General features: G+C 48.2%; 1 pseudogene; it reads left to right on the forward strand.

Annotated features, from left to right (window-relative positions):
- The first annotated feature begins 4,160 nt into the window (after nt 1-4,160).
- On the forward strand, nt 4,161-14,291 carry LOC147737860 (uncharacterized; annotated as a pseudogene).
- The last annotated feature ends 2,424 nt before the right edge of the window (nt 14,292-16,715 follow it).

Consider the following 16,715-nt stretch of genomic DNA (forward strand, 5'->3'; position numbering starts at 1 on the left):
GTAGTGTGTGAATTTTACAGTAAGTGGGGAGTGTTCAGAGATTCCCCTAGGGAGCCCTTCCGGTTGGCGAAAAAACTCGAGATCAGTAGCAGGAGAGAACAGGTAGTCTATACGAGAGCTGCTGTTGTGGGCATTGGAGTAGTGTGTATAGTAAGAAGTAGTCGGGTGGGACAGGCGCCACAGTTCTTCAAGCCCCATTGTCTGCGTGAAGTCAAATAGGTTGGAGCCCGGCTTGTGTGAGAGTTGCGCTGGGGGTGCCGATCTTGGGCATCATTCATCGTCATATTAAAATCGCCCCCGATAAGCAAGGGTCCCTGTGGGGGATCTAAAAGTATGCGCTGTAGGGCCCACAAAGCATCTGCGCCTAAGGTCGGAGGGATGTAGACCTAAACGACATTCAACGGTTTGCCTTCCCAGGTGGCTTCTAATACAGCGAAACGACCGAGGGGATCAGCCCACGTCCTTGTACATGTCAGCGCCACATGTCTCTGAACCACGATTCTGGTCCCTCTGGATCCAGAGGTAAAGCCAGCGTGTACGAGTAATTTATAGCCTCCCCGGTGTAGCACCTGGCACGCATTGCCCATTAAGTGCGTTTCCTGGAGGAGAACCAGGTCTGGAGCGTGGCGTTTAAAATAGTGCATGACTAATCCTCTTTTTATTTTGCTGCCTAGGCCGTTAACGTTCCAGTTCATGATGGAGAGGGACGTCGTCAGAGGGGGCATCATGGTGGCTTAAAGAACAGAGATTGTGCACGGATCAGTGGCTTTTGGGGCGTCAAATGTACTTTGTAGGAAATGACGGCCAAGGAGGGGCCTGTGATGGAATATCTGAAAGGCCCAATGTGGCTAGACATCGAGCAATGGACGTTGTGTAGAAGCATATGGTGTCGTGAAGTCAGGTTCGTGTCTGAGAAATCGCAATAATTGTTATGCGAGGGTGTGTTTCGCTGTGCAACATGCCCCATGGTCAAGAACCCTCTTCAGTGTATGAACAGAAATAAAAACAGAAACCATATCAGTTTCATCATCAACTCCCCAACAACTGCTGTCCCTCCCACCCCCTCCCCCCCCACCCTTCCCTCCCCTCCAACCCCCCTCCCTGCCCCCCTGCCCGCGGACTTGAAACTATCCACTCCCCAACTAGGGAGAGTGCCTGTCGCCCTCCCAAACATTGATGAGATGCGTGGAGAGCCGAGGGTGCCCCCGCTAACTAATGACAGGATAAGATCATCTAGTAAAGTTAGAAACAACTTCAAACAGTGATATCATTCACATAGTAGAAATTATTAACCAGTAGGCCCAGGTCGGCTCTTTTCCGAGGGTTCCATCCATATCAGTTCAGGCAAGGGACAGCGTCATTGAGACGCCACTCGGTGTACACATATATTGTATGACAACTAACATGGGGAGGACGGTCAGAGTCTGTGACATTTCACACCCACCTCGGGCATAGCGTTCATCACTTCTTCATGTATCCATTCGGAGTGGGGGGTCAGCGAGATACGGAGTTTGGTGTATAGCAGTGATCTGGAGGAACCACTTGAAGGCCGAAGCCGCGAGGAGGTCACTTCCGTAGAGGCAGGATAAGAAGGCTGAGAGCTGCCCTGGCAAACTTGGATAGTCCCAGCAGCACTGGTGTCGTGACGGACCATTGAAAGGGCGGCTCCCCACTGAAGGGGCCAGCATGGAGCCCCATGGCGAGCATTAGTAGCAACATGAACGATATGTAGTCAGTTCGTTCAAAGAAGCAGTGCTCCAGGAGCTCGATCAGACTTCAACTAATGGGTCACTGCTCGCCTTGTGTAACGTCCACGAACAAGTCCTGACTCTCAGGTGGCTCCACTTCATCTGAGCGGTCTGCGGATTTTCTGCGCCGGTTTTGGGTGGTCGCCGACTGGCGCCATCCCTCAAGCCAGTCCCACGCTTCAGCAGGAGACTCAAAAAAACAGGTCTTACCATCTGATTCAATGCGGAGCTTCGCAGGAAACAGCATGGAGTACTTAATGGACTGTGCACGGAGTGCCTTCTTCACTTCCAGGAAGCTTCGTCGACGAGCCTGTACTTTCATAGTGAAGTCCGGAAAGATCGTGATTTGCGCATTGTCAATTCGTAGGGGCGGTCCCGCCCGTGCCGTCTGGAGGATGACATCTCAGTCACGGAAATTGAATACACGGGCAACGATAGGGCAGGGGTGAGCGCCCGGCTTTTGCCTGCCCCCAGGGACCCTATGAGCCCTTTCTATGGAGAAGTAATTGGAGAGCTTCTTCGGTTGAAGGTGTTGCAGGACTAGTTTCTCCACAAAGAGATCAGCAGCCGGCTCCTCAAGGCGCTCCGGAACACCCAAGATGCGGAGATTGTTGCGCTGTGCGCGTCCTTCGTAATCATCAAGGAGCAGCTCCATTTGATGCTGTTGCTTCTGAAGTTGAGCTACCTGCTGTTGCAGTGTGGAGGTACCGTCAACAAGTGCCAGGGTCTTGACTTCTATGTCCTTCACTTTGGAGTCCATTTTATGAAGCTCTGCACGCAGTAGTGTCACTTCTATGTTTACTGAGTCAATGCGAGTCTCTAGTGAGGAGCGAACCCCTGCGATTGCCTCCATGACATCGCCCAGGGTGGGGGGGGGGCCTCGCTTGTGGGGGGGGGAGTCGCTGTTTTGAGAGCAACCTCCGGGGCAGTGTCTTTGGGTTCCCCCTTGGAGCCCCATGAGAGCTTGTTGATTTGCCTTTGGGTGGGAGGCCGATTTCCTTTACAGGAGGCCATCCTGAGACCCGGGTCCCGCAGGGGGTCACCCAGGCGCAAGTCCGCAAGGCGCAGGTGTCAGAGAGAGGGTAGAGGGGGGGAGTCTCTCGCTCAGCACCGGGGGGGGGAAGGCGTATCTCTTGTTTCCTGAGGTCTCAGTTCCGGGAGAGGCCGTGTATTCACAGGGGCTGGGGGGACAAGAACGAGTGTCTGACCACCGGTGGTGGACGGGGGTCGGGCGAGACCACTCACAGTGAGGCCGGTCTCACCACCTAGGCAGGGTGAAAACCAGCACTCAACTCACACCCGGGCAGTAGTGGTAGCCTTAAGGGCACGAAGCACCATAGCGTGGGGGCGGACATCTTGGGTGGGGGGTGAATGGCCCAGAAGCTTCGCACGTTCTAGTGGTCACAAGGACGCTAGACCGGTACTTAAACCAGGTAAATCAGGCGGCCTGTCACTGGAAACTATCGTGAACTACGAGGAGCAGCACAGAGCACAGGAGCAGCGCAGAGCGTAGTGCGCTCATAGGAGCTATTGCAAGCTTTTTAAATACCCCCGTTTTGTTATTTTAGTTGGTGCTAATTCTTTTGCCTTCTATTCTGCTTTTAATTCGCCCACTTACTTGCACTGTAAAAATTGGAAATACACCGTGTTTGGTGCGGGTCCTTTCTCCCTCGAAGCAGCACTGCGGCGGACATCTTGGGTGGGGGGTGAATGGCCCAGAAGCTTTGCACGGTCTAGTGGTCACAAGGACGCTAGACCGGTACTTAAACCGGTCATGCTGACGCGCAGTGGTCACGTGCTGCGGGCTCGCCAGAGCATCGCCAGAGTCACGCCAGAGCCCAGCCCGTCTGCGCCCGTCCGCGCTCGGACGGGCCCCAGGGCCAAGACTTCTAACCATCGGCTAGTTTACTCGTCGGAAGAGCTGCTCCAACTTGATAAAGGTGAGCAGCCATTAGACCCTGCAGTTTTAGTAAAGCTGAATAAGTATGCCATCAAACGCCTCGCTAATGGCAAGCCTGGTACCAAGTCCTCTCTGCTAATGTTAGCTAGCCTAAATACCAGGTCACTCCATAAACATTATGTGGAGATTTTTACCCTGCTTCAGGATAATGATATCGTTGTCCTGACTCTATCAGAGACCTGGATGAATGATAACTCCATGACAGATATTATTGCGGCTCTCCCTGTCAATTATGATGCGATATGGCATAACCGTGCAGGAAGTGCACGGGGGGGGGAGTAGCGATTCTGTTAAAAAAGAATCTGTCAGTAGTAAGATTATTGTCAGAAACATTGGATTTATCTGACCTGTTAGGGGTAAAGATCACCTTGAACAATTCTTGCTTGGTAGTCTTGTCGGTCTACCGCCCACCTAACTCTACCCCGTTATTCAATGATCTATTTGCCCCCATTATGTCCGACCTCTGCATGAGATACAAAAAAATCGTGGTAGCTGGAGATTTTAATCTACATTGGGAAAATCCTCACAAGGATCTGGCTACACGTCTACTGAATATTACAATGTCCTCTTTGAGCTTCAAACAACTTGTAGAAGTACCCACGCACATCAAGGGTCATACCCTTGATCTTGTATGGACCTCAGATCCAAACGTAACTCTCAGAGGCGTTTTACCATGCATATGGACCAATCACTATTTAGTGAATTGTGAGGTCCATATTGATGGACACTTAAGTGATCTGTCTCGGGGAGTCAGGAAAATCCGTAAATGGGATAAGGTTGATTTAAAAACCCTGACCGAGACATTTCCGAAAGTGGCCCGACCCTTTGGTGCTGGAAGCAACCTGGACCTGGAATACACGGATTTATCGTGGAGCTTGTGTCAAGCCATCAATCTGATTGCACCTGAAAGGACCAAGCCCATCAAGGGACCAGGAAATAGAGCTCCATGGTTTACCCCGCTCTTGAGGGAGCACAAACGGAAGCTTCGGGCTTTGGAGAGATCCTGGAGGAAAACTAAACATGATATAGCTAGGGATCAGTATAAAGCCTCCCTTCATAGGTATAAAAAACTTATATTGCAAGCAAAGGCGGAGCACTATGAGTCTCGCCTAAATAAGGCTGGGAATGTCCAGAAAGAGACTTTTAAAATTTTATCTGAGCTGAGCAAGAAACCGGAAAGCTCAGAAACCACCATAGATTGCAATGCCTTTCAGGGATATTTTCTAGAAAAAGTGGAGAACATCATCTCGGAAATAAAAAGTAATACGGGGAATGGACTTGTCCTACACCCTGATCTCCATAATTCCACGGACTGTACTATCGTGGAGTTTCCAGAGATTGATGTGTTAAGCTTGTAGCAACTGAAGGGTAGAACTAAATCTGGTTCCCCAGCAGACCCATGGCCCCCTAGTGTATTTCGTGTGGCACGTCCCATTTTGGAGGAGCGTATCATTTCTCTCCTTAATAGATCTTTAGAAACGGGGTATCTACCTGTTGAATTTAAGGAAGCGCGAGTAAGGCCCCTGTTGAAGAAACCCGGCGCGGACCCTGCGGTCTTGAAGAACTGTAGACCAATCTCCCAGCTGCCCTTTCTCTCTAAGATTTTAGAACAGCATGTCCTGAAGTTTCTATCTCTTCACGTGGAGTCTCATTGTTTACTCCACGAGCAACAGGCAGGGTTTCGAGCACATCACAGCACCGAGATGGTGATGCTCTCGGTGCTGGATGAATTAAGAGGCATGGCTGATATTAAGAAACCGAGCGCCACGGAGGAGCCAAGCCAGCGACCGCGATGGCCGCCTGACTCCTCGGCTCCGCTGACCCGCCCGCCTTCTGCTCGAAGCGCAGCGGATCCTGCTCACTATCCTGACTGAACACCGGCGCTTCGGAGCCGCGCTGGGCTTCCGACCCGAATGGTGTGTTCCCCGTCGGCCAACTCGCGGTGGAACCGGAGATCTGCCTTTGTCCTGCCCCACCGCGGCGCTTGAGGGAACGGGTCTTTGTTCTCCGGAGAGGCTGCCTCTTGACTCGGCAGCCGCGGACGCCTGCAGCGGGAGGGGCCGGAGGCTACTGTGATACTGTTGCAACGAATGCTACAGTGTGCCGCCCGGCCCGCCCTTCCAAGTTTGCTTCCATACTACATCAGGAGCTACATTGTATCCCTCACCCGTCCCAGGCTCGGCGCTGGGGGATTTTACTATTCTTTGGTGCCGCGGTGGGCGCCATTTTACCAGGCGCTCTGCATCTTTGCTGGTAGCCCCCGGGGGTTCCATGAGACGCTCCCCATGAGGCCAGTTTCTTACGGCAGGACCCGGACGGCGGGTGTTTAACCTTCTTCGTGGAGTAGTGGTGATTGCGCCCATTGCTTGCATTATCGGCTTCGCCTTGGAGATGGGCTCAGGCAGCCACTACAGTGGACGACAAGATGGTGACGCCCTCTGGGTGCGAGACTCTGCTGCTGTGGAGCCCATTGCCCTTGCAGATGTCTTCCTTGCCCTGCACGATCTGCGGTCATCTATGCGGGCTTGTGCCCGTGATCTGGGAGACCGACTGAATGGAGTTATGCCCGGGGCGCTCCCAGGCGACTGCGCTGCTGGCTGTTCCCCGCCGGACCTGCTGTACCCGGTGCCCGGCGGAAGGGACCCGTGTAACCCGCCTTGTGTCGAGACATGGTACACCCCGGATGACTCGGCTGCTGAGCCCTCTACTCTAGAGATGTTTGGGAGTGCGACGCTGGACCCTGCCCATCGGCTGGATAGTGCTTGCTGGTCGATTTGCTCCGTGTCCACCTTGGGATCCCCCGGAGGGCCCCCCTGCTCTGCCATGGAATTGTTGCAACGGCCCTGGCCAATCGGCCTTCAGGTACTGCTGCTGGGTTTCCACCTTTGCTGGGTAGCTACTGATTGTTCTGCACTACGTGGGACAGATTTCTGCGAGGGGCCTTTGCACTGGTGGTGGTCTTTGTATCTACGCCTCGTGTCCAAGATGGCCGCTGCCCGCCTGGACTTCGTTGCTGGGCTGGATCGACGGGGACAAGGCTGACACTATTAGTGTTTTGAACATGGTCGGATGCTACATGGTTGACGGAAAAATGAAACTGTGGTGATGGTATATGCTATTACGGTGTCGGGTCGGGAGCTGAGGAGGGATGGCCGAGGGTGGTTTATTGACTGTCTGTTTCCTTTGCCTGGGCCCTCCCCCGGTCTTCTGTGAATTCCTTTTTCTCTCTTTTCTTCTCTTCTGCATTTCGGGTACTCTTTTGGGGCGACAGGCACTCTGCGAGGGGGGGGTAGGCCGTAGCCTCTGCATGTGTGTAGGGTGGGGCGGGTGTATTTATGTTTCCTTTTGTTACTATGGGCCTTTTTATTCTCCTACTTTTACTCTTTCTCTCCCACTTTTTCCTGGGGTTTTTGGGTGGATCGATATGGCGTGGGTGGTACCTGCCGACCGTAGCAATGCTAGCTTACCTTTTCTCCTGTCGGGTCTTCTGCGGTCCATTGCTGACAGGAAATTGTTTGCGTAATAATGATGCTGATACTCACCCACTTATGTCCTGGAAGGTCTATCTTGCCTCAGATCCTTTCTAGCCCCTTTTACGGACATACTAAAAACTTTAAAATTAAACCTCAATTCTCCTGCTTCCTGGTGGCGCATATGTTTTCAGTGTAACTTGATATTATCCTGGATGTGCTCCTATGTTGCCGGGACGCCTTTATCGTTTGCTATTGCACTTTAGATGCTACCGAGGCCGGCCGGATGGTTGTAGGCCCGTAATTGTATGGTTCAATTGTGCAATAAAGGTTTTCAAAAAAAAAAAAAAGAAACCGAGCGCCCTGATTCTTTTAGATCTGTTGGCGGCGTTCGACACTGTCAGCCATGCCCTGCTCCTGGAAAGACTAGACAACTTCGGGGTTAAAGGCGTAGCTTTTAACTGGCTGAAATCCTTTCTTTTGGGAAGAACACAGAGGATACAACTGGGGGATTTGATATCAGACGTGGGGACTATAGAGTGTTGGGTGACTCAGGGCTCCGCATTGTCCCCACTACTATTTAATCTATACCTCCAACCTCTGATTGCATCTCTGGCCAGTATGGTCTGCAGAGTTTTTAACTACGCTGACGATACTCAGCTTGTACTGAGTATCGATAACACCGATGCTGCCCAGCTTCAAGCGCAGAACATCCTGAGGTATACCGTCGGGTGGATGACGAGAAATCTGTTGAAGATCAATCCAGACAAGACTGAGGTAATGGTAATTCCATCTACCACCTCACCTTGGAGTGATCTTTACTGGCCACAGGAGTTAGGGCCAACTCTGAAGCCAAGTGCAAATGTAAAGAGCTTGGGGATTAAGCTGGATTGTGATTTGTCAATGGGCAGCCAAATCTCTGCTGTTGTCGGGAGCTGCACGAACATCATTAGGCAGCTACGTAAGCTAGTACCCGTTCTTTCTCAGGCCGTGTTGCGAACAATTGTAGCGGCAACCATTATGTCAAGAATGGACTATGGGAATGTCCTCTATTTAGGCCTCCCAAAAACTCTGATGAACAGATTGCAGGTCGTGATGAACGACGCGGCGCGACTGATTTTTAGACTTCCCAGAAGGACCAAGGCCTCTCCCTTACTACAGAGCTTACATTGGCTCCCCATAAAAGAGAGGGTAGAGTTCAAGAGTCTATGCACGGCCCATAAGGCAATCTATGGCCATGCATCTGTCTATATTAGAGAATGTCTGGAAGTGTATAGTCCAAAAAGAACACTTAGACCTTCTGACTCTCAGTTGCTGATTTGCCCTCGGTACAAACTGGTAACCAAGGAAGGGAGAGCCTTCTCTGTGTTGGTCCCTCAGCTATGGAATAAGTTGCCTGAGGGGCTACGCAGAGAGGTGAATCTCCTGCGGTTCAGAAGGTCCCTTAAGACATTGCTGTTTGGGAGGGTCCTGGGTGCAATGTAGGCTGGCTGCTGCACTATCTCTTTGTGTGATACGTAGTTATTGTATGAATTCCATCGATTTCCGAGCGCCTAGAGACCTGCAGGTGATTGGCGCGATATAAATCCAACATAACAATAACAATTACAATAACAATTGCTTCTTTCAGGGTGTCAAAAGCCTTTTGGAAGCTAACAGTCCAGTTCACTTTCTTGGGCATTGTATTGGATGTGAGTACTGTGAGGGGGGTCACAATGGTCCCATATCCCTTCACAAACTTTCTGTAAACCCAGTCAAGCCAAGGAATGCCCTGACTTGGGTCTGGGTGGTTGGAGCTGCCCAGTCCAGAATGCTCTGGATCTTGGGCTGTAAGGGTTGGACATGGCCTCTACCAACAAGGTGGCCCAACTACATCACAGTGCCCTGCCCTATCTGGCATTTGGATGCCTTGATAGTCAGTCCTGCTGATTACAGGGCTTGTAAAACCTTCCCAAGGTGGATCTGGTGATCCTGCCAGGTGGAGCGAAAGACAGCAATATCATCACAATAGGCTGCACTGATGGATTCCAACCCAGTCAGGACTTGGTTCACCAACCTCTGGAAGGTGGCAGGGCATTCTTTAACCCAAAAGGCATCACAGTAAACTGGTAATGCCCATCAGGGGTGGAGAATGCTGTTTTCTCTGTGGCTCCTGGGGCCATGCCAATTTGCCAGTACCCTGCAGTTAAGTCAAAGGTGCTTAAGAATTTGGCTGCCCCTAGTTTGTCTATCAACTCATCTGCCCTTGGAGTGGGTGAGCATCTGTCTTTGTGACAGAGTTGAGCCCTCTATAGTCCACACAGAACCTCATCTCTCTCTTTTCACCCTGTTGGTGAGGTTTGGGGACCAGAACCACTGAGCTAGCCCAGGGGCTCTCAGAAGGTTCAATCACCCCTAGTTCCAGCATCTTGCTGACTTCAGCTCTGATGCTTTCCTTGACTTGATCTGACTGTCGATAGATTTTGTTTTTGACAGGGTTGCTGTCACCAGTGTCCACATCATGGGTACATCAGCTGGTCAGACCAGGAGTCAAGGAAAAGAGGCTAGCAAACTGTTGCAAGACTTGCTTGCAGTCAGCCTGCTGTTGGGGAGTGAGGGTGTCTGAAAAGACTACTCCATCCACTGACCCATCTTTTGGGCTGGAAGAGAGGAGATAAGGGAGAGGTTCACTCTCTGCTTCCTGTTCCTCATCAGTCATCATCAGCCTGGTGAGGTCACCCCTGTCGTTGTAGAGTTTGAGGTGGTTCACATGGATAACCCTTGTGGGTATCCTGCTGGTGCCCAGGTCCACTAAGTAAGTGACCTCACCCTTATTTCCAGGATAGGGTTAGGGCCACTCCATCTGTCTTGGAAAGCCCTTGGCGCCACTGGATCCAACACCCACACCTGTTGCCCAGGTTGTAATTCAACCATGGCTGCTTTTTGGTCATACTAGTGCTTCTGCAGCTCCTGGCTGGCCTCAAGATTTTTGGATGCCTTATCCATGTACTCAGCCATTCTGGACCTTAGGCCAAGCACATTGTCCATAATGTCTTGTTTGGGCTCTTGGAGGGGCCTCTCCCAACCTTCTTTTACAAGACAAAGTGGTCCGCTCACCGGGTGGCCAAACAAATGTTCAAATGGTGAAAACCCCACTCCCTTCTGAGGCACTTCCCTATAAGCGAAAAGCAGGCATGGTAACAGGACATACCATCTCTTTTGAGTTTCTCAGGGAGTCCCATGATCATACCTTTCAAGGTTTTGTTGAACCTCCCAACAAGTCCATTGGTTTGTGGGTGGTAGCGGGTCGTGAACTTGTACTGGACCCACACTACTTCCACATGTGTAAGCAGACATGAAGTTGGAACCCCTGTCTGAAACCACCTCCTTAGGAAACCCTACCCTGGTGAAGATTCCCAGGTGGGCGTTGGCAACTGCAGAGGCTGTAGTCACCCTAAGGGGGATTGCTTGAGGGTACCTAGTGGCATGATCCACTACCACTAGAATGAATTTGTTATTTGAGGCTGTGAGAGGCTCCAGTGGACCCACAATATCTACACCTACCCTTTCAAAGGGTACCCCCACCACTGGTAGTGGTATCAGGGGGGGCTTTGGTTTGCCACCTGTCTTGCCACTGGCCTGACAAGTAAAACAAGAGCTCACAAACTCTTTTACTTTTTGGTTCATCTGGGGCCAGTAGAAATGACTAACTAGCTTTTCCCAAATTTTGGTCTGCCACAGATGTCCAGCTGGGGGGATGTCATGAGCTAAAGTTAGGAGGAACTCCCTGTACTTCTGTGGTACTACCACCCTCCTGGTAGCTCCAGGCTTGGGGTCTCTTGCCTCATCATACAGTAATCCCGCTTCCCAATAGGCTCTGTGGGTACCACTGACATCTCCCTTGGCTTCTGAAACAGCTTGCTGCCTCAGGCTCTCAAGAGTAGGGCATTCTTGCTGGCACAGCTCTTCCCTAGTGGGTCCCCCTGGGCCCAGGAGTCCAGCCTGGTAAGGCTCAAGCTCCATGGGCTCAGTTCCCTCTAGGGGTTTCAAGTCCTCTCCCTGTGGAGAGGGGTCTTGAGAGGTTTGCTGTGTAGAAGCTGGCTCCCCAGTCTTCTTGGCTTTTCTCTCGGTTGGTTGGGCCATAGTTTCAGGCTCCAAACCTACTTGTTCACTGTGCTTTTTGCTTTGTGCTCTGGTTTGCACACATACACCAGTCTAGCAATACCCAGCATGGCTGCATGGGTTACTCACTCCACCTCAGCCCAGGCTGAGTTTTCCAGATCATTTCCAAGCAGGCAGTCACCTGGTAGTTGTGGAGAGACCTCTACTAGTTCTAGGCCAGAAACCTCCCCCCAATTCAATGTCACCATAGCCATTGGGCGTTGAGTGGTAATGCTGTCAGCATTGGTGACTGGGTAGGTTTTCCCAATCAGGTATTGCTCTGGGGAAACCAGCATTTCCTTCACCATAGCGATGCTGGCACCTGTATCCCTCAGGGCTTCTATTTTTGTTCCATTAATGGAGGGGTATTATAAATACATTTTACAGGTGGGTGGCTACCCAGCTACACTGGCAAACTCCATATCCCCCAAGGAGACTAGACTAGCTTGAGTGTACTCCCAGATTTACTCTGGACACTCCTCTGATCCCATCCGTAGATTCACTGTCCCTGGAGTAGCTCGAATGGTTACCTTGGGAGTTTTTTTGTAGGGGCAGTTCTTATCTACAGTTAAATGTCCCAACTTCTTACATATGTTACAATAGGCCTTGTTAGAATCAAAGTTTCTTCCCCTACAGGGGTGAAGCACATAGGGAGTAGTTTGGGACCCACCCACCTGCACAAGTTTTTGGGGCCCTTTAGAAAACTCAGACTTTTTATCTGGGGGATTCCCACCACCTTTCCCCTGGGGAGGTTTTGTGACCACTTTCTTTTGGTCACCCCCAGTGGCTGTCCTTGTCACTCTAGTCTTGACCCAGTGGTCTGCCTTCTTTCTCAATTCTTTTTTATTTATTTTTTATTTAGCAACACTTGAAAATTGTACAAAAGAGAGAGCATATTACAAATATCGCATGAATCAGCATAAATATTTCATAAAATAATTACAAATCGGATGGATAATACCTCACATTATCAGGGAATATAATAGTACATCGAATAAAGATTTTTAACAGTGCTAATAATTTTAAAATCTTTAAGATCTTTAAAGTTTTAGACACATTATAAGATACGGGTATTGAAAGGCTAAACAGAGAAATGGTAGTTCATTATGCAGATCTATTACCATTATTCCAAGCATCAATGGGCTCCCAACTTTTATATCCTTGCACTCTAGCCTTTTTCCCTCTACACACGTATATTGCCTTTTCTTGATTGAAGATCCCCAGACACCGTGCCAACCATATTTGAAAATTAGGGGGGTCTGCCTCCTTCCATCGAGCTGCAAGGATTATTCTGTATACTGCAGTACCCATGAAGAGGCATGTTTCCTCTTCCTTAGTGTGCCTTAGAGTATTATCATATCCCATAAGATATAGAGTGGATGATTCAGCTACTGTGTGACCCAACACTTCTTGCCAAAAACCAGCTAACATTTTTCTAACAGATGTTAGTTTATCACATTCATAAAACATGTGAATCAAATGTGCAGGGCTTATTCCACATCTAGGACATTCTGCATTCGCTCTTTTCCCCCAAGAGTGCAGCTTGGCTGGTGTATAATACAAGTTATATATCGTTTTATACAACTGTGCTTTTAAGTTGGAGGAAACAAATAGCTTAGATAAGAGCCGCAATGACATATCGATGTCGACATTGGGATTATTGAGTTTACTTGCCCAGACAGCTTCAACATTCTCCAAGTCATCCTTCTGGCTTTCTATTAATATGTCATAGAGGCTACCTATCCTAGTTGAGGATTTTGCTATACAATCCAGTAAGGGAATGTTAGCGAGGGAAATATTTGGAGTTTTCAAGTTAAGGATCGTATTGACTTGGATAAATAAAAAAATATCTGTATTCGGGATTGAGAAATTGTTTTGAAGATACAGAAACCTAGTAGCTGGAACTGGATAAAGGAAGTCCCCTACAGTTAGAACCCTCAGATTTTCCCATCTCCTAGAAATGTCATCATTGACTTGTACTGGCAACAAGGAAGAATGCCATAATAGTGTATATTTATTACATTTTAATGTTGACCGCTCACTAGTGTCCCCTCCATGTAACTTACTGTGTGCTTCTATTTGTGTATCGCACCGATTACCACCTCATATTTCTATATAGTTATATATATATCTTTTATTTGACCCCTTTGCTTATCTGTATTAATTGTATTATGGATGTACATGACGGTACTGTTTACTCTTCTGAACTACCTGTTTGACTGTGCTCCCTCATTTACCCCTTCTGTGTAAAGCGCTCTGATATCTGCAAAGATCTTGTCCGCGCTATATAAAACTTTAAAAATAAATAAATAAAAAATACATTGAGATGTCTCGCAGTTTTCTTCCAGATTCTCCACTCACTATTTATAATCTTAAACTTGACCTTCTTAAAGTATGATGGTTCTACCTGTTTTAGCAAGGGGCCTTTTGCCTTATTGCCTAACGCTAGTTCATAGATTGACGGTATGGGATTCACTTCTATGGTTGACTCTGTTGTTTTTATATTAAATAGCAGTGACATTTGCTGCAGTAAAGTAGCCCACAGGTGGAGCGTTATATTAGGGATTGCTAAGCCCCCTCTGTGTGAGGGAAGGGACAGATAGTTCAGAGCTCTCCTTACTTTCCCATAGTTCCAAATAAACTTACTCATTTGGGATTCAAACGTTTTGATGACTTTGTCTTCCACTATTAATGGGATAGTACGAAACAAATACAACACCCTAGGAAGAATGTTCATTTTGAGAAAGTTACCGCTCCCAATTATTGAGAGGTGCAGACTGTCAACCCTCTTTAGGTCTTTCTTAATGGTTTTGAGGAGGGACTCATAGTTTAATTCAATGATCTTCCCTATCCTGGGGATACACATATTCTTATATACACTGCGTATCTACCTTCTTAGGGTCTTCGAACCGTATATTTTCAGTACAAATAACCGCTGTTTTATCACGGTTGAGAGAGTACCCAGAGATCTGACCAAAAGCTTGAGTGATTAGCTCTATTTCCGGTATTGCCTCGGTGGGGTTAGGTGTTACTACCGCCACGTCATCGGCGTACGCCAGTATCTTAGTATAATGGGAACCAACCGTGATTGGTTTAATTACATCACTTGCAATTAGCTTCAAGATCAAGGGATTTATAGAAATGGCAAATAAAATCGGGGAACAGGGACATCCCTGCCTTGTTCCTCTTAATATATCGAATAGCCTAGATTCCTGGCCCATCACTAGTACCCTGGCCTTTGGATAATGGTACATTGCCCTAATTGACTTCATGAGACATGGCCCAAAGTTATTTTCATCAAGCACTGCCCATAGGAGTTCCCAAGAAACTTGGTCGAAAGCATTCTCGGCATTAAGGAGGATCATCGACATCTGGCCCCCAGTCGAATTCATGATATCACATAGCGTTATGGTCCTACTTATATGATCCGTGGTAGACTTGCCGGGGATAAAGCCATGTTGCCACGGGGAGACCAGATGTTCGACGATCCTCCTGAGCCGATTAGCCAAGATCTTTGAGTATAGCTTTGAGTCTGAGTTTATTAAAGAAATTGGGCTGTATGATGAAGGTAGTTTAGGGGGCTTTCCCTTTTTTGGGAAAATTACTATATTCGTCTCCTTCCATGAATCCGGAGTGATGCTGCTCCCTTGAATCCCTACAAATAGATCTATATCTAGATCTCTAGGGTGTTATAAAATCTCCCAAAATTTTATACAATTCTAGAGGAAGTTTGTCAGTGCCCGGGGCTTTACCCGAGGCCAGTTTTGATAGGGCGAGTTGTACTTCAATAAGCGTAATATTCTTTTCCAGGTCTTCCCTAGTAATATCGTCTATGACCTTATTTGATCCAGACTCGGTTAGCCATCTAGTCAGGGCCTCTTTGATTACTTCATAATCGAGCGTATCCTCATTTTGATATGGTTTTTGGTAGTATTTTCTAAAAGTTTCTAATATATCTCCCGGCGATGTATATTCCTGACCCTCTACCTCAATGATGGTGATTGTATTAAGAGAATGCTTCTGGCGGGTACGTAAAGCAAGCTGCTTCCCAACTTTCTCCCCATCTTCGTAGATCTTATTACGATTTGACTGGAAGGTCTCAGCCGCCTTCTGGGTGAGCCTACTATTTAGCTCAGTTTTAAGAATAAGCATTTTTCTTAGAGTCGATCCCCCATCCTCGCCTCGCATTATTAGAGTGGTGTGCTTTTCCTCTATTTTAGCTAATTCTTACATCTGTAGCTTATTAGCCTTATCCTCATCTTTCCTGTGCTTAGCTACAAAACTAATTGTCTCCCCCCTAAGTGTGGCCTTGAAGCAATCCCAGACTGTACCCCTGGATGCACTATATCAGTTACAGTCAAAGAAACCCTGAGTCCATATTTTAATGTATTCGATATAGTCTTTATTTACAAGCAATTTTCTATCAAAAGTCCATACTGACCGAGGCCTGTTAAGATTGGTGATATCGAGTGTAAGGGCTAAAAGATTGTGATCCGAGATGATCTTTGGGAATTTACTAATTAGTGCCTTGTCTGAGCAATCTCTGGTTACCCATATGTAGTCGATCCGGACATATTTGTTGTGAGGATATGAGAAATAAGTATATCCGGGGTCAGAGTGTCGTTTTATGTCCCATATGTCTATTAAATCTAAACTCTCTTTAAGCTGGGAAATGCCTCTAAACACTTTTGGTTTATGTCCATCGTATGTATATTTGTCTTGGTTTTGTCTTGCCCCATTTTGCCTCAGAGAAATATTCAAATCCCCACAAAATATCAATGTTCTGGGCTAAGAGGCTAACTCCAATTCAAGTTCCCTAAATGTAGAGGGATCGTCCTGATTAGAGGCATATATTGAACAAATTGTAATACCAATTTTGAGCTCAACGATAACCCACCTTCCCAGGGGATAAGCTGCCTTTCGTATTGCCTGTCCCATAAAGGGTCTAGCTAGTATGGCAACACCTCGGGTTCTAGATGTGTGTGTTGTAGTTACCAACAAGTTAAATCCAGGGACCTTCAATGAATCTCTTTCTTCCCATGGGATATGGGTCTCTTTTAGACACAGTACATCAAATGGATTTTGACTACATATCCCACACAGCCGAGCCCTTTTGTCCCTATCATTGAGCCCCGCCACATTCCAGGAACATATTTTCAGCTTATCCATAATATTTTATTTTTTGTGGCTTAGATCTAGTAGACTTGTTATAGATTCTGGTTGTACCATGTGAAAAATGTATGCTTAACCTATAAATTTTGTTTGTACAATTTTGGATGCTTTTTTTACTGTTCCCCCCCCCCCCTCGCTCCGCCCCCCAACCCTCTCCCCCCCCAAATCCCCCCTCCCCATCCCTGAAAGTGAGGCGTGCAGACTCCATTAGAGTCTGTTTGATGA

This window comes from Lissotriton vulgaris, chromosome 1_1 (genome assembly GCF_964263255.1).
Source record: "Lissotriton vulgaris chromosome 1_1, aLisVul1.2, whole genome shotgun sequence".
In the NCBI taxonomy this organism is placed as follows: Eukaryota; Metazoa; Chordata; class Amphibia; order Caudata; family Salamandridae; genus Lissotriton; species Lissotriton vulgaris.